Below are 27,988 nucleotides of genomic sequence, written 5' to 3' on the forward strand. Positions count from 1 at the left end.
TTTAAAAACATATGGTATTTTTGAATATATGTACAGCAATTTTAGAAAAACTAGTGGTTTTAAAGGCAAAACTAATGTTTTTTGTGATATTCCGAATAAATCTAAATATTTCTATAAAAAAAGTGCATTATAAATACCCTGAGGTTCTTTTTAAAACGATTAATTTAAAATATACACAATCTACAACATTTTGAGTGTGTAAAAATACTTGTTCACAAATCTGGATTGTCTCCAGTCAGGAGTTATTTTTATATTATTTTTTGACTTTATACATACATCAAAGAGTTTCTTATCGATAAAAAAGTTATTTTCATCTCTCCAATAAATGTCTCTAGCGAAATTCTAGTGATTCAAAAATAATGTTTCGAAATTCGATCATATATATAGAGTTTCCAAGAATTTCAGTAGTGTGGTTGTCAATCATTGGCATAATTGGTAAATGTTACACGTGTGTAAAGTGATCACTCAAACCAACCTATGAAGGTCGTAAGCCCCGTAAGTGCCCAGACTTCTATATCCTTCTTTATCTTTGTTGAGATGGCAAAAAATAATTAAAATAATTTTAAAATAATTTATATGTAGGTCGGTTACATCGGCAGCCAATAAGAAAGGTATTTTTAAGAGTATGAAAAAATATATCAGCTACATATAATTTAACTCTTTATTGAGAATATTTTTATTGCCCTCCATCAATTGTAAATAATATCCTTATCAGTATAAAATTAAATATTCTAGTATTAAGTAATAATATGCCTAAAGTACGTATCATTTTGAGTGAAAAAAAACAAATGAAAAAGTTAAATAAAGTTATCACAGGTATGTAAAATAACGAAGGTGTTATTTTCAAACGATAAAGGAATAAAATGTTGGTACCGCCCTATAAATTGTAGTACCTAGACTCTATGACTACACATTGTCTATTGGAGAATGGAGGAGAGAACAGCGTGGAAGAAAAAAGAAAAATGAAAATGAAATGAAAAACGGAAGGTCGAAAGATAATAAATCAAACGAGTTAACTCATCTACATACTTTGTGGTTTCATTTTCGTTAAAATATATCTTAGCACATTTTCCAATCTTTAAAGTAATAATTGTAGAATATTAAATAAAATGTTATTTTTTCTACATGTACGATTTTTACAGGCTTTTAACAGAAAAAAAAACTTTTTTGGCATATAACATAGCAGTACATTTTTCTTATTTGGTAGAAACATATAATTTTTTATATTATTTCGAGAAATAAAAATACTTTGTGTTCTGATCCACTCACATTTTTATTAACCAACTAGTTTCGGCAACAACCTGTTGCCCTCTTCGGGGTTTAATTTATTACTAATCAGAACACAAAGTATTTTTATTTCTCGAAATAATATATCAATATGATCCACAAAGTTAATACTTTCAATATTCAAAACATATAATTTTTTTATAAGTTCTTGTTTATATATATGTTTACTTTACGATAATTGATAAAAAAAGGATATTTTCTCCGTCTTCAAAGTTTCAAATATGTATAATAATATTAAATAAAATATTTATGTGCGTTTATACGGTTTTTAAGGTTTTTTTAACGGCAAAAACCAAATATATTTGTAAGTATATTACATTATAGCAGCACATTTTTCTCACTTGGGCAAAAAATACATAATTTTAATAATTTTTTGTTCCTACCTAAGAAATGTTTGATCATGGGAAAATTATCAAAAAATTAAATTGAAAAAATTGATCAATGATATTTTTTACAATGCCTACATTAAATATTTTATTTTACAAGTCTTTTAATTTTACCATTGTACGTATTTATTTTACTTATTAAGTATGTATATTGTTTATTTTTAAAAATTAGATTAGTTGTTTTTTACGTATTTTGGAAAAAAATGTTTCTTTTACTTCCTTTTATTTGAAACTACTGTTTTTGTTTTTGAGAAAAAAACTATATTATTTTGATTAAAAAAAAGTTATTATATCTATATTTATTTTCATTTCTTAACATTTATATAAAGGCTTTTTTCAATAATCATGGCCAAACTTGGAATACTATGATTACATTTGTTTTATTTCATATTTTATCGAGTGTAAAATACAGACTTAGGTCAGTCTGACGCGCAGGGTGCGATTAATATCTATCTCTAGTGTGAAGGAGTATGGTTGCAGCTGCTCTATTGGAACACGGAGCACATATGAATTCATGAAACCGGTCACATGTGCAAAAATAAATGGGGTGTGATAAATATCCGCCTGTAAGTCTCGAAGAATCCCATTTATTATATAAAACGATCTATTTATTTGTATCATACAGTATATCGATTTTTTAATCTTTTTTGAAATAAGGCTACAGATTCACGATTTCTTGTACGAAGCGTGTACATTTTTGTGATGTTGTGAAAATTATGTTGAAAATAAAGTTTATCTGATGAGTGAAGGCCTTATATACAATAAACCGCAACTTATTGGAATGGGAATGTATAACGTAATTGAATTTTTCAATTAAAACAAGGTTTTTGTATTTAAAAAAATAGTTTTTATTCGAAATAAAAATATGGGTTTGAAAAGAAAATAATTGTTGCAAGACAAGAAATTAAAAAACATATGTTTTTTTTTCAGTGAACAATCTAAAAAAATAATTCCAATATACAAATGTATATTCTAAAAAAAATATATACGCGAAGGCACGTCTGGCCCCTTAAGCGCCCGGTCGTTTTCTGAATTGGATGTTTACGAGAGCAGCCTTAAATACTTAAAAGAAAAACTACTCATAACGTTAAGAATGATCATATATTTTTCTTTAAAACCTCCATATTTTCACTTGAATTTATAACTGTTAATTTTGAGAACCCTAATAAAAAAATACATCAAAATATTTTTTCCTGCTTATAAATAATCTAAGCTTCATATTTTCATTAGCAAACGGGTTAAAATGGTGCGTTATTAGGCACCATTTATTTTTATATTTTTTTATATTTATTAGTTGCCCTAGATAATTTTCCTTGCTAATTATGTACAAGGATTTATAGGGTATTTTGTTTATATCTCTTAAATATGAAGTGGATGTTCAAAGTTCACAATAAATTAATAAAGTTGATCCCTATAAAAACAAACCAAAATATTTAATACTACAATTCACACTAGGCACCATTAGGGTGCAGATGGAAAATCCTTGGAAATTGAAATTCTGTACTTTCTTTCAAAGATAGTGTCGAATTCACGAGACAGATTGAAACTCCCTTCAATTCGATTGCCCGAACTGATTTCAATCAAACAAAGGAGGATATTACGTTTGACCTGAACACCGCACACAATATGGCACAAGGGAGGAGCAGAAGCGTTCCAAGAAGGAAGCAGGAAATGAGAAATGCCAATACTCGAATGTGGCCATTGAATTATATATGTATATACCATATTTATGTTAAATATGTAAATCTAATGTAATCGTGCTGTTTAATTTGATGATATAGTGAATATCCTGGTGTGGGAATCAAGCTATTGGCTACGCAAAGATGAAGAAGAATAGGCAATATTTGCAGGGCATACGACCTGTCATTGGCTAGTTTAAGTGACAACTTTATATACTTGTAATATTCACAATTCTATCCGTGACAATTTTTTGTTAACAAACTAAATATTTTTAGTAATTTAGAACAAAGAGATAAAGAAATAGCACATGAAGGCGCAGATCTTAATCGTTCAAATATAGAACGTGAACGACCGCGCTAGAGGTTGGACGTGTTTTCGTGCGCGATTTCTTTTTATAATAATATATTTTGGAATCTCTTTTCTTTTTTAAACCATATATTCATTTCGAAGAAAAACGGATTTTTTCATTACAAAAACGGTATTTTAAGCAAAAAATTATATTACCTACGTCAAATGTAACTCAGGTTTAAAGAAAATTAAGTTGCGATTTATTGTACATTGGGCTTAAATAAATAAGCCAATAAAAGAGCATTCGTTAGAAAATCGAATCCAAAATGTATAAACAAAGATAGGCTACTGGGTGTCGATGTTCACAAAAAAAAAACAGAACTCGTTCCAAGTTACGACTGTTTTTTTCGATTTCGAATCCGGAGTGTCCTCGGTAATGTACGAGTCAATGCCATCCATTCTGTAATCGGACTGTAGCGAGGTACGCCGCTGCACAGTAAACCGCTAGATGGGCGGACGCAGATTGAATTCCAGTAATATCGTAAAGTCATTATGTTTGACGTTTGCTATGAATGTGGGTAGGTGTCTAGATATTGGGAAAACGGATATAAGGCACGTGATCCTAAGACCGGGTTATAATTATTTTTTTTTATTAGAGATGTATATTTTTTATTTAAAAATATATCCGATAATTAACGCGTAGAAAACGGATATCACATTTAACGTAAATCAGATTTTAATTAATTAATTATGAAATTAAAGACTCTTTAAAGTTAAGTCGTTTAAAAAACGATTTTTAAATTATTTGACTTCAATTTTGACTTCAAATGTGTGTGTTTATACACATACTCGTATAATGTATCATTTTACACACCTACACTTTGCACTTAAAACTATGTTTTTAAATAGTTATTTCACATCATATACTAACGTAAACACGACTAGTTTCAACAACTATAGATGTTCTTTTCTTCGGGAGAATAAATGAACTTTTGTTATCTCATTTGTTGATGAGGAGAACATCTGTAGTTATCAAAACTAGTCGTGTTTACATTAATAAATTTTTAAAAAGCGGTCATACGAGTGTTTTTTTTCCATTTAAATAGTTTAATTTTATTTACCTTGCTTTAAGTTATCGTATTTTTATTTCAGTTCTGATAAATATAAAGCAAGTTGATTAATTATATAAAAAAAATATGAATCAAGAGATTGGGACGATGTTAGGTGTCAAAAATAATAGGTACATCTCAGTCAAATCAGTACTGGGTGGCAACTTTTGTTGTTATATTGGCATTTATACGTGAGTGGCAGATTGAAGGAGTCTTCAGATTTACTGAACGATCCAGCATTTAATAAAATTTCTCGATGTGGAAAAAATATGATAATATTATGAAAAAATAAAATTATGAATTTTATTTAAAAAAAATATAATTTGAATTTGAATTTTGCTGAAAATCACCCGGTTGTTAGTACAGTTCTTCTGCATCGTTGTCTTCATTAGTCGTGACCATCTTCTCTCGTTGTCCTCAAAACATTGTATAATGGTCCTCCGCCTCTCCCGAAACGCTTCAACCACTAATGAACTTGTGGCAGCCTTGATTTGGTCAATCCATCTAGTAGGGATCATCCTCTTCTTCCACTACCTTTGTCCTCTCCCATGACCATGAACACTTTCACTGATTTCAATATATCGCAAAAATCACGAAATGCTCACAAAGACATTAACCCTACAATACTAAACTATCGTAAAAATTACGACGGCAAAATGATGATCGCCCCCTGCTTCATAGCACCTTTCTAAAGCGATTTTATTATTCAACGGTGTTTAAAATTGATATTGATCATTTTCAAACACCATCGAAAGTTTGCGGAAAGCATTGAAATATGCATTCAATATATCGCAAAAAATCAGGAAATATTGACAAAAATATTATTAACCGTAGAATACTTAAAAATTACGACCACAAAATGACGATTCCTGGAAAAAAACCTTCCTTAAGTGGTTTTGCCAGTGTTTGAAATTTGATTTTGATAATCTTCAAATACCGTTGAAAGTGATGCGGAAAGGATTAGATAGAAAGCAATAGATTTGAAGAAGTAGTGGTATTCATCAATTAAAATTTTAATTAAAAATGGATAGATATTACAAAGTATGTATGAGGAAATGCGTGAATGTGGAAGAGGCTAAGATTATTTGTAAAGACAGATTAGTGTAGCGCTCTATTCCTTCTGTCTACCCCTGTGGGGAAGCGGCGTGATGGGTAGGTTTTAAAAAAAATGTTACCGCAAAGCGGTTGCCAAATCAATTATTGAAATCATTAAAATTTTTCATTAGTCGCAAAAATGGTGCAGGTCCGGCAGTAAAATTTAAGTAAGGATTTTACGACATTTTCAGCTCCGAACAATCAGAAAATTAAAGCAATTAGGTACCCGAAGCCATATAATCCAAGTGTGAACCCTCCCGCACATGTGCATGTGAGATAATCGCCTGGAGCCTAAAGGGATGTCGCAGCCCTACCCACCCCTGTCCTCTGATGATAACAGACTCCCTTCCCTTCCTGTTTTTCTCTTGCAATACCTACGACATTGATCGCCCCTATACTCCCACTGACGCCTCGAAGGCGCATGCGCCAAAGATTAAATTTGACATCATCAGGTTTTCAAAATATCAGCGTAGACGAGGGTTCAGGTATAAACAAATTAGTCTGTACCAGCGATGGAGAGAAAAACATCATTTTAAATGATACAACGTGTATACATTACATCCTCAATTATAATATGTAGGCTGAGAACCTAACTACCCTTACATGCTTAAAGTTCTTTATTATTTTATTTGAGAATTTAACAGAACCATTACATAAAGCTATTACATATCATATATTCCAGTACTTATTGCAAAACATGTATATATGTATAGTTCAAATCCTAAAATTCCACATTTGTAAAAATACCTGGAAAAGGGACGAGAGATTGGAAAAGGGAAAAATCAAAGCTTAAGTCAAAGACAAATTGTACGAAGTATTGGACAGATTACGTTATCAATGTCGACTTACAATGCTGAATGATCTCAGCTCTGACATTGTTAATCAATTTGAATGAACTCTAAATATAGGAGCTTTTTTATAGTTAAAAAACAGAAATATTTGTGTTTTTGTTATTTACAGAAATACTTCAATTTTATATTATTTCTGTAAAATTCAATTTTATAATTAAAAAAAGATATCAAATTGTGGTAGAGTGGGTTCGAAACTATGACTCAAGAGTCCGCGAAACATACCACGGGACCACAACCCTAACTTTGTTTGGAGTTTGTTCTACTCGCGAGAAACGCTAAGGTGTCAGTTGCCCTGGTGATTTGACTGGCAACTCTAAAACATATACGTTCCAGCAATTCAGGCGAGCCAAGCCTGTAGTTACCTTTAATGAAAAAAAACATTTCCAAGGTTGTTTCAAGTCTAACTAATCATCACGCTGCTCACCCATAGAGGTAGGAAAAGAGAACAGAACGCTGTACTACTCTGGGCATCCTACCCAACATTTTGGCCATAATCCGGCCCGAGAAGACCGAGAAGAAGGCACAAAATACGGTGGCTCTACTCCCCCCCCCCCCTCCAGACTCAGCCGATTGGCGAAGTTTTTCTTGTTTTTTTTTAAACTTTTAATATATTTATCCCAATCATCATCATTTTCATGTTATCCACGTCTGTATAAGCGCCCTTGTAGTATTTTACGAAAATGGCGCTATATAAATAATCCAAAATTATTATTATAACTCTGTCTTTTCAAACATTCTTCGCATCTTTCATATCATGGATCTCCTCATACATGCCCGCTGATTATTTCGACTCCTGACCCACCCACTTTCAAGTATTTGACATTCCTGACTGGGCCAAGTTTTCCTCCGCCTTCCTTTGATCCTTTTTCCAACTACATTCGCCATGAATATAGTTCTAGGTTGTTTTTAAAGAAACGCTTAGTCATATTCACAAGAATTGGTACTGAAGTATTTCGTATATTAAAAGCATTGATAACTTTGTGGTATGGTAACAAAACACTCTCCTTATCATCCATTTTTTACTTTGTGTAATAGCACTTTTATAATCACTTATTCGTGACTATTATTATTATTTATAAAATTAATTTTAATGACCTGATGATGGAATGATTTTCTGAAACCAGTAGTCACGAATAAGTGTTTATAAAAGTGGTATTACACAAAGTTAACAATGGATGTAAGGAGTGTTTTTTTTACTGAGGTGTTTATTTACAGTCGGGTTGCAATGTATTTATTTTTTGCGGATCATTATTAGAAATGGGTATAAAATTGTGCTAAAGTGGGTTCGGACCGAGAAACGACACAAGAGTCAGCGACACTAACCACGGGATCACAACCCGACACATTTGATACATCTTGCTCGTAAGCGGTGGCGATATGGTAAATTGATATGCAACCGCCTGCGCTATTCTGTACTAAACTACCTGCGATCCTGATCTCCAATGTCAGCTTTCCCTTTCATCTCTCATTAGCCTGTCAGTATGCTCCCGTGACCTTGGTCCTCTAAACGCTAATCACTACACGCTAGTCCTATGTACACAGTGCACAGCACATAGGCCCCATACCGACCCACTATGTGCCATGTACCGACTATCTAGAACCTGGTACCTATCGGGGTCGACATGCGAGATCAATGCTACACCAGCGGTCAAATGTTGAGACACTTAAACCGTTAAACAAGACGAAATACTTCGTCATTATTAAAATTAGCCTTTTTAGTGCGAAACCTGGTCTAATTGTTTCACGAGAATCGCCAATGTTTATCTTGGAGTAGAATACTTACAGACCAATCTTATTTTACATATCGCTCACTCCTGTCAACAACGTCATATATCAAAAATTGTCAATTTTTAGTGGTGCATATTTTTGGAGTGCCTAGGAAATGTACTATATCCCAGCAAAAGCGGCATATTTTCAACTTAATATTTATGCGCTACAAGGCAGAAAGTGTTGTTTTTGCATTTTGAAGAAAAGGTATTGTTTAAATATAATAAATATTTTTCAAATGGAAAAAAAAACACTAAGGTTTTACCTAAAAAGATTTACTGCACAGTAAAAAGTTCAATAAGTGACTTGATATTTATTTTCAACACGTTTCATTATATTCTTAAACTTTAAAAACGATCTCCTGAAAAATCAAGTTTTTTGATATATGACGTTGTTGAAAGGAGTGAGCGATATGTAAAAGATCTTTAGTTTGCTGCAATTTAAAATCATGGTTAAACAAAATTGAAATAAAACGGATGTACCCATACATACAAATATTACCCATACAAACATTGATATAACTAACAAACCCTCTCATAAACCACCCAACCTCTCCACAGGGGTAGGTAGAGAGAAAGGTACGCAACACCAATATATTTTTGCAAAAAAATCTTAGCTTTTTGCACATTCATGTATCTCCTTATACACGCCGATTATTTCGACTCCTGACCTCGTACCTCATACTTGAAAGCGGTTAGCTTCGAAACCGGTAGACATTATAATTAAGTTATAGTAAAATATTTATCGTGGTTTTAAAACAAAGTAACATTTTAATTATGAAATGGAAAATCACAAAGTAAGTGCTTCAAATATAAATTATATGAAATAGTTGATTTTGACATTTTTATGTATTTATGTTTTTTAAGTTAGAAAAAACGTAAAACTGTTTACATTTATAAAAATTCAGAACACAAAATGGCTATGATATATGTAAATAATAAAATAATAATTGTCTAATTTATTTAGAGACATTTTTACGAAATATCATCTTTATAATGTTTTATTTATTTATACTAAAATGAACTTAATTATAATCTAAAAGTAATTTATGAAGTACACTTTACAAAAAAAAGAAAAGAGGAATACTGCTTAAAGATGAAGGCTTCGAACTTATAATTCTATTTTAATTTATTTGAAAGGATGGGAGATCAATGTTTAATATTTAACTGACTTTTTTTGATAAAATTGGATAGTTATAATAATAACATAAAATATTTTTTTTCCTGTGGCAATTAATATTTGTTTCAACAATATTGACTAAAGAATTTTCAGACTGATAATTAATCAGTCTAAATCGATATATTCACAAATATATTACAAATAATAAATAGAACAACGTACATTGAATAACGATGTCGGCCCATCATAAATTACGTAAAATCCGAATGTAACCAAATGATTCCGTAAATTTGGCCACTAGTGTATTGGCTCATAATGGGAGGGGAACGTTTAGGTTAAGTTATCAATTGAATATGTTACTATGGCAGGTCACGTGTTGCTGCTATGAAATTAGGGTGAATTATACGCGATTTGGTGCATATTGGCGGGAGGTATTTATATCTTGTTTAAATACGCGCACACTAAGGTAATTTACTGCTTTAAATCACCATAGAAATTGGATGGAAATTTTGGGAGAAAACACATGTATGATAAATTATATAAATGATTATTTAATATAATAGCAGTTTTGATAGTAATTTATACCATTTTATAAATAAAATTAATAAATAATAAAGAAATCCGGCTAGACGTAAAAACTTCATTCATAACGTTTTGGGTGTCAAATTTTTTTATTATTAAACATAACTTCTATGTGGAGGGTACCAAATTTATTAAGTAGGATTTGGACACACTGTTATGAATAAAATGAGTGGTCAAATTATAAGCTTACTGAAACATCATATAAGTAGTATTCAGCACGTATTATTAGCTGAAATCAATATATTTACACTAATATCATGCAACATATGTCATGAATTAAAATTTGACAAGGTTACAGTATTATAAAGCCCATATCATTAAAAATTAACACGTTTGTCCGAATATTACTCGGCACATATCGTTAACTAAAATCGTTTGTGGGCGGGTTGTGGTCCCGTAGTTAGTGTCGCAGACTTTCGAGTAAGAGTTTCTCGGTTCGAATCCACTCTACCACAATTTGATACTTATTTCTAATAATGAGCCTCTAAGGCTCACAGAAACAGTATGAAATAGAAGAATTTTTATAAATAATAAAAACCCAAATATTTATATTTTTTTGGCAAAAAAAAATCTAGACGTTTACACTCATATTATACCCCAAATATCATTTATAAATCCACGATTGTATTCTCTTTTAAACACTAAATCGCCTATGTCAAAATATAACGGCCACTACACATATATTTTCTCCATTTTAGATAAAGACTGTTTTCGTGATGAACTCTTGGTAGATTGATTTCTATGTTCACAAATCATAGAATGGGATCTGCTGATTGCTGATTTGATTGGAGCCAATTGTAAAAAAAAAACACTTCACTGATAACTGAATTTTTAGATGGATGAATGAAAATATCTTTTGTGGATCGACTGCGTAACTTTTTAAACTAACTCATTGAAAGACTGTTTAAATTTAAATTATATTATTATTTACTATTATTTAAATTATATATTAAAAAAAATCAAATCAAAAATGCTACCAGGATTTATCAAATAAACATATGCGAGACAAGCAAGTCATGGAAAATAAGATTATTATTTTATTTATTTTTAACATTCAGTTCAAAATATGAAATGTTCATTACACGTGTAATTTAAACGTGTATCTCACCATTTGACGTCAAAATGACTTGCTTTACAAGATGATTGATACCTTTAGCACTCGAACGGGGCAGGTTCCGTCATTTGCTTATGTGTAGGAGGATCGTGAAGGGGACGAGGGGGTGGGGGTTTCATTACAAACATTTTGAAAGGGATCCTATTGACTGAAGCCAGGCACAAGATCCGCATGAGTGCGCAAAATCAACGAACGTTTTACATGGGTCAAATTTTGCATTAAGACATTCATGGCACAATTTTGAATACATGTTTTTTTTTAATCTAAAGCGACAAAAAACAATATTTTCTAGCCATTATATCCTTACGATTTTTTTTATTCTTTGGAGATATAATGGTTTAAATACATATAAATACACTTTCAGGTCAAAAAATACAAGGAAATTAAATACAGAACTATCCTAAGAGCATATAAAGAAATTTTACAGGTTAGGCAATCAAATCTTTGAAAGCAAAATCTTTCAACCATTTTCTTTTGATTATTTTATATATTTTTTAGATTCTTAATGTTCATAAAGCTTTTTATGTAATTTGAAAACTTTTTGTACAAAAAAATCAGTTGTATATTTATCAATAAAAACGAAATTGATTTGTAAGCGACATATATTAGATCTCTATTCAGGTAACGAATGGAAATTTTTATAAGAAATTACCAAAAAATTGTTTATTTCAAACCAAATAAAAAATATCGAGATGATGAATTTTATTTTTATTCATATCATTTCTAGGGTATTACAATAATTCAATGATTTTACAGATTATTTTTAAATGATTAATTTAACGAAAAGGGATGAAGATATTGTAGAGAATTGAATTATTTTATTAATTTCTCTTCTAAGAAAAACGAATATTAAAAATTCGATAATAAGGAGTGTTTTTTATATTCATACAGCAGTAATGTTAAAATAATGAATGCATAAAAAAAAAACAAAAAAAGTTATATTTCTGTGGGTTCATTTCGATAAATGTTCGAATATTGCTAGTTTTTTTTTAGATGAATGGTTGTTGGTGTGTGCGATGCACGTAGAGACGCGAGCACACACCGACAAGTGTGCGAATGTGTGTGTAAGTAAATAGCGGAAGAGTAATTACTGGTCTGTAAAAAGTCGGCAGCTACTCACGGAATAATCAGGAACATTTCTCGTTAATTTCAGGAGAAAATCTGCCCAGTCACGCTCGGGTTAGGTGCGCGCCATTTAACCTGCGGACCTTCCTGTGCAGGGCCGGCTTGCATACAGATCCCTAAAATTATAAACATTTTTATAATACCAAAAACGCAGATATTTTCAAAATTTTCAAAGTTCATAATTTTTTAAAGTTCATTTTAAATAAATTTATATTTTTTTCTTATAATAGATATTCAAGTTGATCAGCTTTTTATATTCTACTGGCATTCTTTTTAATATTTTTAAAAAGTGTAACCCACAAAACCTCCATTTTTAAAAGGGTTGTCTGCAGGTAGGGAAGTAAGGATAGGGAGGGTAAACGTGAAACATACGTCACAAATATCTAGACAAAACAGAGTCAACAAACAGCTGGAGGCGCGCTGCAAGAGCCTGGATGAGGACTTATCCGACATTGCATCCGTACAAGTTCATAAGGAATTCTCACGAGAGGTAGTATCATACATGATAAAAAAATAGTGGTCATTGGTACCATAAACCAAGCTAGGACACAAAATGCCGAACCCCCTTCTCGTGGAACGGGAGTCCAGTTGACGATAGCAATGCGTAAATGCTGAGAAATTCCTGATTGACACACACTAAATTATCTCTCTTGTTCCTAACATAGTTTCCACAGGTTCCTAACACAAAAATTAAAATATCATAGCTACTCGTAAAAGAAACGAAATCCACTTAGTCTATAAACCTTGTACATAATAAGCAAGGTAAATAATAAGTATTTGAGGAGTGTGAGTATGTTGGTAACACAGTGGTGACAAAAAACATTACAAAAGCAATCATGTATATACCCGCATAGTCTGGCTAGCGGCATTCTAGATTTGTCTCTCCTCGAAACCAGTTACTCACTTAGAGCTACCTAGTTATACTGATATATAATAAACCAAAGGCTAAATACTAGTATTTTTTACTGTTCATCTTCCACCACCTTACTACGCAGTAAAATACAACTTCTGTCTAATAAAAAAACACCTGGATCATTTGAATATAAATATTTCTTTACTAGATTTAAGTTTTATATATAATATTTCTTGAATTAATTTTGCAATTGGCAGTCGAGCATCTACCCAACTAGGCCACGGCGTCTGTCACAGTAGAAATAAGCGATTCAATTTTATTTTTCTTAGAAGCATAAATCAAAGAAAATTTCTATAAGAACGGCCCAAGTCCGCCACTGACGGCAAGGCGAGCATCCATCATTAGTTCTCTTTTTTCTCGACACTCCGCGATAACTCCCGATCCTTTGCACTTCCCCGCCTCCCCCGCCCGGCCCCTCGGCGCCTCAACAAAATGGCGTCCCGGCTATCTGCGCGAAATTATCAACACCCCCCTCCCCCTCGCTTCCCCCATGCCCCCCTCTCACCCCGCCCGGACCGCTGACGGTCCTGCTTACAAGCACATATTAATTTCGCGCGTAAGGGAAATTTTAAATATTCAAATTCGGAACGATTAGCGAACGTCAGGATTGCCAGCCTTGTTGTCGGCGTCAAATTAAGCGTGAAGATTTTCCTCGCGCGGTAGGTACCTACCTACCCGCGTACTCGGCGGCTAGGTACTGAGCACTTGAAGTAGGTACCTACATGAACACAATATTACAGTCTATCAAAATACATAATGTAGGAAATAACTAAGCGAGTTGATTTTTTTATTTATTATTTATATTTTTATATTTTTTGTATTTTTAAAAATATTCTTAATTTACGTTTTATTTGGTAAATACCACTATTTCCTAAAATCAATCGCCGTATGAAAATGATGCAGAATGCATGGAAACACGTGTCACAATGATTTTTTATAAACAGTGGTATTAACTAAGTAAAGTTACAATTAAAAATGGAAATATATTAAGTACCACAAAGTTACAGCCGAATCAATTAATGAAATTATTGTTATCATTTAAGGACAAAGGACTAATTGGCGTAGTATATTTCTCTTCACATATAATCAACACTATTTTGTACATATATTTTTTATGCTTTTTACAATAGCGAATATTCTTTTTTGACTAAATTGTGAAAAAAGAAACTTTTTAGTAAAACTTATAACAAAAATTATAAGAAAAAAATAATTTTGTTTTCCAAAAAACTGAGACATGAAATACTATCTTTCCCCACTCGCCCGTTCAATTTTTTCTGACTACCCTGCGGGATTATATTCTATTATATTTTATAACAATTAAATGGAATTTGCTTACACAAGTTGATTTAGGTTTTGCTCTCGTGCCTGTAAGGGTAAGGGCTAATGGAAAAGTTAAGGTTGAGAGCTTTCCGGACCACCCTGATTACCGTAACTTACAGCACAACTCTGACGCTGTTTGGACTTTCAATTATTGGGATGGTGAGTGCTCAAAAATGGTTTTGAAAACAGAAAACCCGATTGTACAGTTTAAAAAATAAAAATTTATTTACTTGACGTTCTTAGTTTATTTGGCAACTGATATCGACCTGTTTTTTTTCCTCTATCATACATTAATCGCCGCCTTCGTAGTGTAATGGTTAACGTATATAGCTACCGTGCTGGACGCACCGGGTTTGATTCTCAGGGATGGGGGTCAAAAACATGTGGGTAATTTTTCACTAAAATATTTATTTGATATTACCTGGATCTGAAGTTTTTATCACCTTGCCTGTATGTAATTAACGATCAAGATAATACTGTATTTAAATTAAGCAGTGTCCTATGCAATTACGTACGGTAAGGGTTAAATGATCATCAAAATTGTGGATTAAATAAACAGATAAAATAAATTTTTATTTTATAATTAAAATGTAACTTTGTTTTAAAATCACTATTAATATTTTATTATAACTTAATTATAATGTCTACTTGTTAGCTTCGAAACCAATAGACATTATGATTAAACTACAATAAAATATTTATAGTGATTTTAAAACAAAGTTACATTTTAATTATAAAATGGAAAATCAAAAAGTTAGTGCTTCAAATATAAATTGTAAATATTTATTTATTTTATTTACCTGTCCATATACAAGCATGTATGTATGTATAAGTATGTGTGTATGTATGTGTGTGTATATGGTACCTTATGGTATATAATACCTTTAGCTATAAATGCTTTTTATGTAATGTATGATGGAAATTGTCATGTACATAAAAGAAAATAAATAATAAACGAGTAAATTATTATTTAGTTATTTAAGTGCTTACACACAAACATCATTGTTAGATTACGCAGAGAACATAATAGTAAAGATAGTTTTCAATAAAAATTATGGCATTTCTATGAAATACCTTATTTTCTACGTGCAATTTCCTCCAACGTAGTAATAAATCAAGTCTTTTAATCGGCCGAAACTGAGCCGAAAGCCTAACAGATATTAATTGCCTTTTTGCGTCCGGCCCCTTGCAGAACTACGCCGCCCCAGGCGACCACTGAGAAGGGTGCCTAATGCTTCCCTCGGAAACCCTTCCGCGCCGTCTTTCTCTACTTATTTATTTCCAGTTTTCCAGCATAATTTATAGCAGTCTTGTGGGAGATTATATTCCAGGTTAAAGTCTGCGTCTGCACGGAAATAGGGGTGGATTCCCCTTTTTCCACTCGCTTGAAATGTCAACAATTTAAAATATATATTCTCATTTCTCGCTTATTTATACCTCACTAAATGTATTATACTAATTTTAGCATTTTCCCCATCCTAGTACTGTCGACTCCGTAGTATAAAATGGTTTATATTTTCATTATAAAATCTTTATCTTAAATACCTATTATCTTAAATACCAGCTAGGCAAATAAGTCATTGATTAATATATTAAATATTTAAATCAAACAACGATTTTTACAGTCTACTAAAGTGTATTTTATTATTAAAAACACAAAAAAAAATGTGACAATTATTTCGCCATTGGCAGTACTTTGAAAATGCCACTAGACGAAATGATTGACACAAATTTTATTTTTATGTGTTTTAATAATAAAATACAATTCAGTAGACTCAATATATTATTTAATATATAAATTAAAATGGAGTTCAACAAATTAAACGCCAATGAATAAGACAAATATATGATTTATGTGACAAATCGTGATTATGTAAGATGTAACATATTGAATCCATTGTGGCTATTGCATTAATGTATCTTTATTTTTGTTTTTAGAGATTAACCTTATTCATTTTTCATTAACTTTACACATCCGCTATCATTTTTAAGACATAAAATAAATATGCTTTTAATCCTTGTACATTGGCAAGGGTATTTAATTAAATACATACAAAGGCAACTAATTAAATACTTTTTTGTTGTTGTTGTTCGTCTTTAAGATTCCAAACAATTTTTTGTGATCCCTTCATATTAGACCATTATACATATCGCTCACTCCTTTCAAGAACGTCATAAATAAAAAAAACTTGATTTTTCAGGAGAACGTTTTTAAAGTTTAAAAATATTTTACAATGTATTAAAAATAAATATCAAGCCACTTATTAAACTTTATACAGTGCAACAGATCTTTTAAGGCAAAACCTAAAAGTTTTTTCTCCATTTAAAAAATATTAAGTATATTTAAAAAAATAATTAAAAAATACCTTTTCTTCAAAATTCAAAAACAACATTTCTGCCCTGTAGCAGGTAAATATTAAGTTAAAAATATGCCTTTTTTTGCTGGGATATAGTACATTTTATGGGCATTCCGAAAACATGCACAAGTGAAAATTGACGATTTTTGATTTATGACGTTCTTGAAAGGAGTGAGCGATATAAGCACTTATATATTGATAGACATGTAGTATTACTCACAATATGTCAAACGAATCTACTATTAGAATTTCGTCCTCGTATATATCGCTCACTCTTTTCAACAACGCCATAAGCATATCAAAAAACTTGATTTTTCAGGAGATCGTTTTTAAAGTTTAAAAATATAATCAAATGTATTAAAAATAAATATGAAGCCACTTATTGAACTTTTATTGTGCAACAGCTCTTTTTAGGTAAAACATGAATGTTTTTACTCCATTTGAAAAATATTTAAAAAAATAATAAAACAATACTACATTTTCTTCAAAATGCAAAAACAACACTTTCTGCCCTGTAGCGGGTAAATATTAAGTTAAAAATATGCCGCTTTTGCTAGGATATAGTACATTTTATAGGCATTCCGAAAACAGGCAACACCCAAAAATTTACGATTTTTGATATATGACGTTGTTGGAAGGAGTGAGCGATGTATGGAACGAGTATATCCACCTATGTAAAAGGAGATTTTAGGTGACTAAAAGATAAAATATAATGTTTTCAAAGCATGAATCCAATTAAGTGTAGAGTTCTCGTGTTGTGCGAAGGAGGGGAGGGCATTCGGAGGTCCTCCCAGGGTAGGATTAAGGGTGGGCACAGCCCGCTGCCCGCTGCCCGCTGCCCGCTGCCCGCTGGCCGCATCAGGGGTGGACATAAGAGAATAATTTAACTGCCCGGAGCCGCACAAACTTCAGGGAATTAGACCCAGACCCGACCCTTTTGGGGCCTTATGGGTTTATCATGGAACAGGCAACCCGGCAAACTTTAACTTTTCCCTTTAATAAACATTATAATAAAGCTTTGTTAAAGCGGACGTATTTTCCAAATACCCTTATTTTTACATTTTAATTTATTATTAAAATGTTCAACATTACTCGACTTAATTAAGGATTTAAATTCAGAAACAGCATGTTTTTTGTAATATGTATTTGAAAAACATATTTTAACCTCATCTACTATACATTTGATATTTCTAGTACATTTATTTAATACGCTGAGTTTAATTGTTTTAAAAATCAAACGAATAAATATTTTCTGTGTGTCCAAATCCTTGTTCACAAATCTGGTTACCTAACTAATCATAACGCCTCTTCCCCGCAGGGATAGGTAGGTGGAAAATCTATCTTTGAAAACAATCTATGTATGTACCCACCGATTATTTCGACCACTTTTAAATATTTAATTTAATTTATTTCAAGTATTTGATCGTGCTCCTCGGTTTAAACCAGCATATGACTGGTCATAAGCCCTGTTTATACTTAGACTTAGTATCATTTTCTTTTTTTATCTATGTTGAGATGGTCATAAGTTAAGTTGTCATAATTTTAACATAAATATTACCTACTTACGAAAAAGATATTTTTATAAATCATGTTATATGATGAGTATATAGTAGATACTCCGATTCTAACGGGTTTTCGAAATATATATAACTAACTAACTAACTAACCATCACGCCGCTTCCCCGCAGGTGTAGGCAGAGAGAATAGAACGCCACACCACTCTGTCCTTGCAAACATTCTTCGCCTCTTCCACGTTCATGCATCTCTTCATACATACCCGCCGATTGTTACGACTCCTAACCTGACCACTTTCAAGTATTTGGCATACCTGATCGTGCCATGTTTTTCTCGGTCTTCCTCTGTCTATATACTTACCTACTTTATCTATATACTTACCTACTTTATTTTTCTTAGTTCATAAGAGACATCGACGTAAGAAAATTTTAGTTAATAAAGAATTAAAAATTGATGGATAAACGGTGATTTTTAGAGTGACTGTAGCATAATAGTTGACATAATAACAAAGTTTTATTTATGTTTTCCGACAAAGTTTCTTGATATTAAGTTTAAAATTACAACATACTGACAAAATCAATTTCGATCATCACACTGGTATTCCTTTGGTGCAGAAGTGAAATTGGAAACAAATGAAATGAGATAATAATAAATACTTATTTTTAATTATTTTAATAAAGAATAAATAGAGTATTTTTTACTTTTATTTTTTAATTTGGGTTAACAACAGCAACATATGTAAAACAAAACATTAAAAGATATACATTAAACAAGCCAATTAAGTTAACCTCAGAAACAAAAAAGATTAGTACAAAATATTTAGTGTAGATCTAGCAAATGAACTCGTATTTATGAGAAAAAATGTGCTTGTGATAGATAGATTCACAGTATTTTTACATCTGTTTTTATTAGGTATTACTAAACATTTAAAAAACATAAATAAATTGCGTGATATTGTAAGAAATTTACGTCTTACTCTCAGGCTGCCAGGATTTTAATTTGAACTCACACAAACCGTATGTCAGTACGTAAACTAGATCCAAATATTATAACAGCTATAATTCAAGAAAAAAAATGATGATGCCAAAAACTCACGTTAAATTGATAAATAGTGCACATGACAAAAGGGTGATTCGACGCCGAACGGGGGGAAGGGTGAAAGAGAAGGAACACCCTTTACGATACAACTTCCCTCGAGAGCGACTGAAACGGCCTTACTTTTTCTTGCAACCCTTTCCCACATTGGCCGCGCGGCAAAATTTCAACCAAAAACTCCGCCCATTTACAAACACCACTTCAGCAGTCGTCACAGGGCTGCTAAGTTTCGCCCGCGAATTGCAAATCCGCCGCTAGGAATTGCCGGGCGAAATTTATAGCGCGTCCTCGCGATTGATCCGACAAAGTTTCGTCCGGATTTTTGAAACTTTTCGCCCGAACATCGGGCAGATTTTATAAACTTTCTACGCGCATGTATATGTGTGCGTGCGCACATACACGGGAATTTCAGAGAACGCCATGCTTTTATTTTATCGACTTTCAAAATTTGCATACGATACTAGATGTTTGTGATTGGCCATGTCTGAAAATAATTGATTGAATATAATAAACAGTAATTTTTTCGTTTACTTAACATATTATTGTACGAAATTCCATCGTATATTGTTTATGCACAATTCAAATTTAATGTTTATTATAGTACAAAAGTCTGCTTATCTTCCAATGTTCACTTTATGTAAACTGCCACTTAAAAACACTGCTTTATTACTACCGGTTTCGGAATAAACATTCCATCATCATGTCCTGTATATGTATACTGTTTTTAAGTGTAATAAAAGTGTTTTAAAGTGATATTGCACAATGTGAACGATGGATAATAAGGAGAGTGTTATAATACCATACCACAAAGTTAATAATGCTTTGAGGTAATATAAAAAAAAGTACAGTATTAACATGTTTAACTACATATCACAAGTAAACAAATTTGACTTATTTTTGATCAAATAAAAATTACATTTCAACATCAATTTGAAGAACTTAAGTTATTATAAATATGTATAAAGTGAAATAAATTCATAACGCATTTAATACGTTTTTGATTTATGAGAATAAAAAAATGTTCATTGTACGAAATATGTATATAATCATGAAATATGTGGCATAATAACGAAGTATTTTTTTTAATATAGATTTCCCCCTTTAAAATAATTAAGGCAGTAAAAAAATTTTTAACGTCTTTTACGGTACTTGATCTTCCACCTCGAAATTTAAATACGATACAAATATTTTTAATTACTACTTAAGATGAGAACTTGTAAATACAAACAGGGTAAAACCGGTTTGACTTTGTATATTTTTACTTAAGAGATGAAATATCAAGAGATGAATTGACAACCTGTTCCTGCGTAACAGGTAACCGCCGTTACAAAATTAAAATAATTTACCATGGACCTCATTCTTCACCCCAAACAGGAAGGTCAACTTTTCTGACCCTCTGTGAATATGCATCTTGACCCCTGTTAAGCAAATGTAAACAGCTCGTCTTAAATATTGAGACAGGTTTTAACCTGCTTGGGAATTCGCTGCTTTAATACGAACATAAAGGAAAATAATGAACTAGAATATTCATGCGTGGAATACTAAAGCATGTGGAATAACGTATATGATTATTTCATTCTCTTTTATTTGTTTCGTTTTAACAGTAACGGCCAAATTGGATAAAATGTGCCATAAACTAAACAATTATTATAAAATAAAGCATTTAAGCATATATTTTTTTAAATTTATACGTTTTATTTAAATGTATTACTTAGTAAAGTAGAGAAAACTACGTTAAACTGACTTATTTTAAGGATTTACGACTAAATTTACCAATTTATGCTGCAAAACATATTGTTTTTACCCAAACATGTTAAATATGTCTAGAACGTCTGGTCGAAAAATGTTTGTTTTATTTACGATTTTGACAAACGTTGCTGTCTAAATTTTTTGTACCAGGATTGTGCGTTTTAGTATTGCACTAACTCTAATTTTTAGTACTGACTCTAATTGAAATCATTTACCTAAGTAACTTAATAACTTGGAATCATTGAATTGTTTAAAATGATGCATTTAATAAGATAGGAAGAGTTTTGCCTAGAATATTCGATCATGAATTACATAAAATGTTAGTAACTTTAAACATAAAGAGTAAATCCACTCATGAGTAGATACTCGTGTAGGCTATAAAACTTATGGTGCCTTAACGTGGTAACTATTACACCACGAAAGTGGTTTTACATTTTATAATTATTATGTATTTATTTTTCGACGGACCTCTACTGGCTTTCTCTCGAGCCTACCACACGCATCGGGTTTTCACTCACACAAAGCGAAATATTTTTTCAGCTACTTTTCACTGTTTAGGTATACCGTCAGAGAGAGACAGTCATATGGAGGGGGTAGAGTGAGAAGGGGGTTTGGGGAAAAGGGTGGTTCCTACACACTATTCGCATTATTAAAACCGATCGTACGGCTTATTTTTACTATTCCGTTTTACGTGGATACAAATAATTATGAATTATAAAAGAGAATGTTCTTGGAAGGGTAATTTGATTATTTGCCAACATTTTTTTAAGGCTTTCTGCTTAAAAAAAATAATACGTAGGAAAACGTTTTTTTCCTCAAATTTTTATTTTGTTTATTTTATCATCTGAACATAGGTGAAGAAAAATATGGAAGTATGGGTATTAACAGAGCTTTTGACCTTTCATTGGCTGGTTAAGTGATCACTTTACACATGTATAATATTTACCATTCCACCCATAATTGACAACCACACTAAGTACTATTTTTTTCTAAACTCCAACATATATCAAATTATTATACGTCGCTTCGTATTTGAGTTCACGGCATCTGTGGTTGAGTTGAGAAAATAATTATTTAGCGAGATCCTTTTATAAAATATGTGAAATCCTGACCGAATTATTTAACATACTAGGAGTTGACTGAAAAGATCATTAAATATTTTTTATGGAGCTTATTTAATTCATATCATTTTGAGTGTGTCCAAGGAACAAGGATACCCAAAAATTTTGTGAACCAAATTAATTGACATACTGGGAGACGCCTAAAACATGATTTTAAATTTTTATGCGGCTTTACCAATACTTTGATAAGTTTTTTTATTCACCACATTTGGACACATTAAAAATGTTGTAAACATAAATTACATAATACGTTAGTTGCTTTGTATTTCAAATTATGTTTTTATTAAAATTTCATCGATTTGATGCAGTGCCCTATACATCATTGGATGCGAAAAAGGGTTAGTAGTAGTAGTACTTGTATTTGAAATAATTCTCGAAAAATATCAATGTCATATTGGATACGAAGGGCTTAAAATGCGATCAGAAAAAATGTTAGACCATTTAACCATCACGCCGCTTTTCCGCAGAGGTAAGCAGAGAAATCTGAACCCTACGCCGATCTTTCCAAACAATATCTCCTCTTCTTAATTTATGCATCTCCTCATACATACCCGCCGATTATTCAGGCTCCTGATCTGACCACTTTCAAGTACGTATTTGAAATACTCTGCGCCCATATTATCGTTTTTTTTTTATTTATTTGCCTCATAAATTTGTTTTACTTCTTAACTATTCTTCTTCACTCATTCGATTCATATGCTAAACCATCTCAACACACCTATTAATTATATATATATATATATATATATATATATATATATATATATATATATATATATATATATATATATATATATATATATATATATATATATATATATATATATATATATATATATATATATAAATATATCGATAATGCTTGCAATCTCCTTTCGAACATCTATCATACATTATTTTGCCGCACTTATACATAAAAAGAATACACACGAATTTATGTGACAACCCATAATTGATATAATAACCTGAAGCACAGGATTGATCAACTTCCATCACCTATGTAACGATCAAGATAACACTCAAATATATATGTCATTACGACGCAGTGCCTTATGCACCATTGCATATGCGGATAAGGGTTAGAAAAAAGTATGACCATAATGTATGAAAATAAACAAGGTCAATGGATCAGCACCCAAAAATATCACCCCTCCGTTAAAACAGGCGATAAAAATCAATCGTTAGGAATACCATATAATCGATCACGACATTAAATTTTTAATCTCAATTTGGCCCCGAAATGAAGCGGAAAAATTCGCCAATGGCCGTGAATTTTTTGAATAAAAAATGTAACGTGAAAGTAAAGCAAACAATCGGTTGTGTATGCATCGTACTTTTATTATTATTTGTCAGTCAAACGTAAAAATGGGAGACGGGATAGGGTAGGTACACCCCCTCAAACGGAAAACGGGGAAAAGATAATTCATTTTCACTGAAATGAATTTGAAATAATTTTATTACATTTAAATTAAATAATGTAATAATAAATAAATAACAGATAAAACTAGAATATTTATATTTTTTTTAAAATTCCATGACAAGAAAAATAGATTTGAAAAATGTCACCGATTGCAAAATAATTATTATTATCAATGACTTTTATATATGTACGAGTATATTATACTTCATTTTATCACAACGAAATTATCTGCGCTTTGTTAAGGTTTTTAATGTTTTATTAAATAAAATTATAAACTAGTAAATTATTTGCATTTTTAAAATCCCATTACAAGGACAATAGCTTAAAAATGTCGAACATCGTGTTTGTCAAATTAATTATTATCAATGTATATACTTCTTAATCCTTTTGTAACAAATAAATTATGGTAAATACGCTTAGTTAAAGTTTGGTTTTTAATTTAAATTTTACTCGGAAAATATCACTTTTTTAAATTATGGTATTAACCAAGTAATTTTTATTTAAAAAATGGAAAATTATTCCCACGTAGTGATTATTATTAAATTATTAATCTAATTATTGCTCAATATTTTTCTTTCCCTACTGTTTCCGAGAATAAAAAAGTAGTAAAGTATGTCATTTATAAGGTATGAGAAAACAAAATAATCAAAAAATTAAATTTTCCCCAAACAGGAAAAATCTACTTAAAAGTTTTTGATATTATTATTTTTCTGAATCTTAATATAAAAATAAATACTTTATAACTTCCATCGCTTTCATGTTGGTTTTGCGTACGGGCAGTAATACAGATTTTTTCAATGTTCAATTTAAACTCATTTTTTATATTTTTCCCATTAAATCAACGCGTCGAAGTCTGCGCCAATATATTTAACAATATTAATTTTCATATTACAAATGGGCTTATAAAATTTAACGATATCGTCACAAGAATATTAAGTTGATAATTTAACTAAAAGTGTCTGAACAGACTAAGAATGCCAAGATTTAATAAAGCTACAGTACATATTTACTCAAAATAAAGTCTTGTATTTCAATGAGAATGTGACCTGCGATTGTATGAAATTTGATTGCATGAGATGACATCCCTTTAACTTGCACTCTTTTTTAGTGATTATGTGGTACTTCGTTCCCGCAACAATAAAATATTTATTTTGATATTGAAATTAACTAAAAAAATAACTTGGTTTTAATTTCAATGTTGAACAAAAAACTTTTAAAAAGTATAAAAATCTTCTAGTGCAAGACAATGATACCTGCTTCACCCAAAACGAAGGGTAGATTATCCCAAGAGTGAACAATAACTGTGGAAGTAAACTCTTCAATACATAGATCTTTCCATTTTTAATTTTGTGCCGGTGAAGATAAGAGGGCAAAAAAGAGCAAAGGCAAAATAATGGAATGGGTAAACAATCAAGAGTTTTAATATTGAAAAAATGTTTTATTACAATACTTTTTTCTTTTCACGCGTGTTAAAATAGATTTAAAAAAAAAGTAAATAAAAAGAACTCCACAAATAAGGCAAAAAAGAGGGCTTGGTGGGGAAATAAATAAAATAAAAGTATATACAAAATATGAAAATGTATATAAGTATTCGTATTTATTTTTGACAAATCTACAATGACCTCGGACAGCTTAAATTGAAATACTATAGGATTACATACGTGTAAATTTTGGTTCAAGCTTCAGGTTAAGTACCTACTCATTCACACACACACACACACACACACACACACACACTCACACACACACACACATACACACACTCACACACACACACACACACACGCACACACACACACACACACACACACACACACACACACATACATATAGACACACACATAAACATTTTTACTGAGACAAAAATATTTTTTGTAATCGTAACCTTGTTTGCGTTCTGTGTTTTATCTAATAGTTATAAACATTTCGCAAAGGTGACTAAACATAAAAAAAATATATTTAAAAATCTTCGCTTCATTAAGTATTATTTATAAAAATAAAAATGACTGGCGCAGTGTGCCAATTTATTAAGCCACACTTATTATATTGCTGTGGGTGTATTTTTTCTGGTTTGGCGGTAAACATGTTTGTTTTACGATCACAACAAATTGATTTCAGGCGTTATCTGCTATCTCTTGCACTTTTTTAAAATTTATTTACTTATAACATTCACCCTTTATTTGCAGTTTTCAATGTGAAAGTTTAATACGAAAATTCTAAATAAACTTTAAAAAAAAACTTTTATTACTTATTAATATTGCTAACACAAAATTTATGATTTTTGATACTGGGCAAAGATTTTTAAACGTTAAGTTAATTTTTCCTATGATTTTTACATTTTTTTCTAGAATTAAGATCAACAATTACTGTAATTAATAATTATTAATTAATCGAAAGGCGAAAGGTAAAGAAATGATAAAATCTTAAGGTTAATAATACTTTAAGTTAAATAACTATATATTTAGCTTTATAAAATAAATCTTAACTTTTTAACCACTTTGAATTTTTGTACTTTTCTCCAGCCGGTTTAAAGCTGAAAATTAAACTTAATTAATTAAAGTCGAATCCAGTTGGAGAAAAGTAACTTAAATAAAAGTATTTAATTTATATTTGAAGCACTAACTTTGAATATTTTTTTTTTATTAAAATGTAACTTCGTTTTTAAATCACTGTAAATATTTAATTTTAACTTAATTATAATGTCTACCTACCGATTTCGAAGCAAACCGCCCTGAAGCGGTTAGCTTCGAAACCGGTAGACATTATAATAGGTAATAATAAAATATTTATCGTGATTTTAAAACAAAGTTACATTTTAATTAATAAAAATGAGAGTGGTAATAAGTTTCATAAAATGTGCCGCAAAGTATCTACAAAAAAACACAAGAAATTATTATTTCCTTATTTTACTTTTTGTGAAGATATATGAACATTATCCGGCTTATTGCCAAAAAGCAATATCTTTTAACCAACTGAACAATTTTGATATAAATACTAGGATAAGGTTTTTGAATACTGATTAAAAAATAACAAAAAAATCGATTTAATTTAAGTAACTTTATATATTTAAAAAACGTATTATTTGATTACTATATATGACAGATATGTATAATTGGAAACCAGTTGCGATTCACCGTGTTTAAAATATTTATTGAACCCCTACATCAAGGGTTAGAGTTCAAGAGCACCCGTGCCAACAATTAGACCTTACAACCCTTATAGAATTTATACTTTGTTAAAAAGGGTGCCTGGGTAAGACGGCCTATAACTTTCTGAAAAAAACTCTTTCTGAAAAAGTTAATAAAACGTCTAATAAAAAACAATATATTTAGTTTTTTCGACATCATCTGACTGGTGGTAGGTACTAAACCAGTAGTTACTGGTAATTTGACGATGCTGGTAACGACAAAGTCTTATGAACTTAACTGTAACACTTTAACTGAAGACACTAAAATAATATTTTTTTAAATTAAAATACCTCATACACATGAATTGGAGAAATCCAAGAAATTGGAGAACATATGTAGCATAATGAATTTAAGGATTGTCAAGGTAGAAATGTCTAGAAAATTTATTAAATTATTAAAAATATATGGCAACTTTATCAAATAAACAATAAAATAAAAATATGGCTTATTGATTAATACTTTTTTTACTTAGAATCAATTCCATGATTGATTTACAAAACATACAAAGTGGGTGTCATAAAAAGATTGTATTAGAAAAGTGTAACATATTAGTTTTTTTGTTTGGAAATTATTTGAATAAATTGAGCGTTATAATGTCGAGCCAAACTCGATACAGGAGTTGGCGTAATAAATACTTGACATAAACTTTTTCGCTATCTCTGTTTATCCGCAGCTTGGACAAACGATACCGGATAATCGGGAGTCTACTGTATATAATTTACAACCGACTTGTCTGTATTTGTATTATGGGCTTTGGAAATGTTGCCTAAACAGTGCTACGTGGTCGACGGACGCTGGATTTGTAATTAAATTTCCTGTACGAATTTAAATATCAAATGCACCAGGGCCCTATTTACGTTTCGGGACCGCGAGCCACTTGTTTAGGGCATGTGGACGAGTTGGAAGG

At 30.9% G+C, this 27,988-nt stretch overlaps 1 long non-coding RNA gene across 1 annotated transcript in view; it reads right to left on the bottom strand.

Moving 5' to 3' along the window:
- LOC148304144 (uncharacterized) overlaps positions 1-27,988 on the bottom strand; it is a 192,753-nt gene that overhangs the window by 14,320 nt on the left and 150,445 nt on the right. The window contains exon 9 of the long non-coding RNA XR_015838382.1: positions 12,399-12,519. This is a non-coding gene — a long non-coding RNA (uncharacterized LOC148304144). The remainder of the gene's footprint in view (positions 1-12,398; positions 12,520-27,988) is intronic.

This window comes from Brachycentrus maculatus, unplaced genomic scaffold (assembly GCF_059751285.1).
Source record: "Brachycentrus maculatus isolate JH-2025_06_01 unplaced genomic scaffold, ASM5975128v1 h1tg000328l, whole genome shotgun sequence".
Classification (NCBI taxonomy): Eukaryota; Metazoa; Arthropoda; class Insecta; order Trichoptera; family Brachycentridae; genus Brachycentrus; species Brachycentrus maculatus.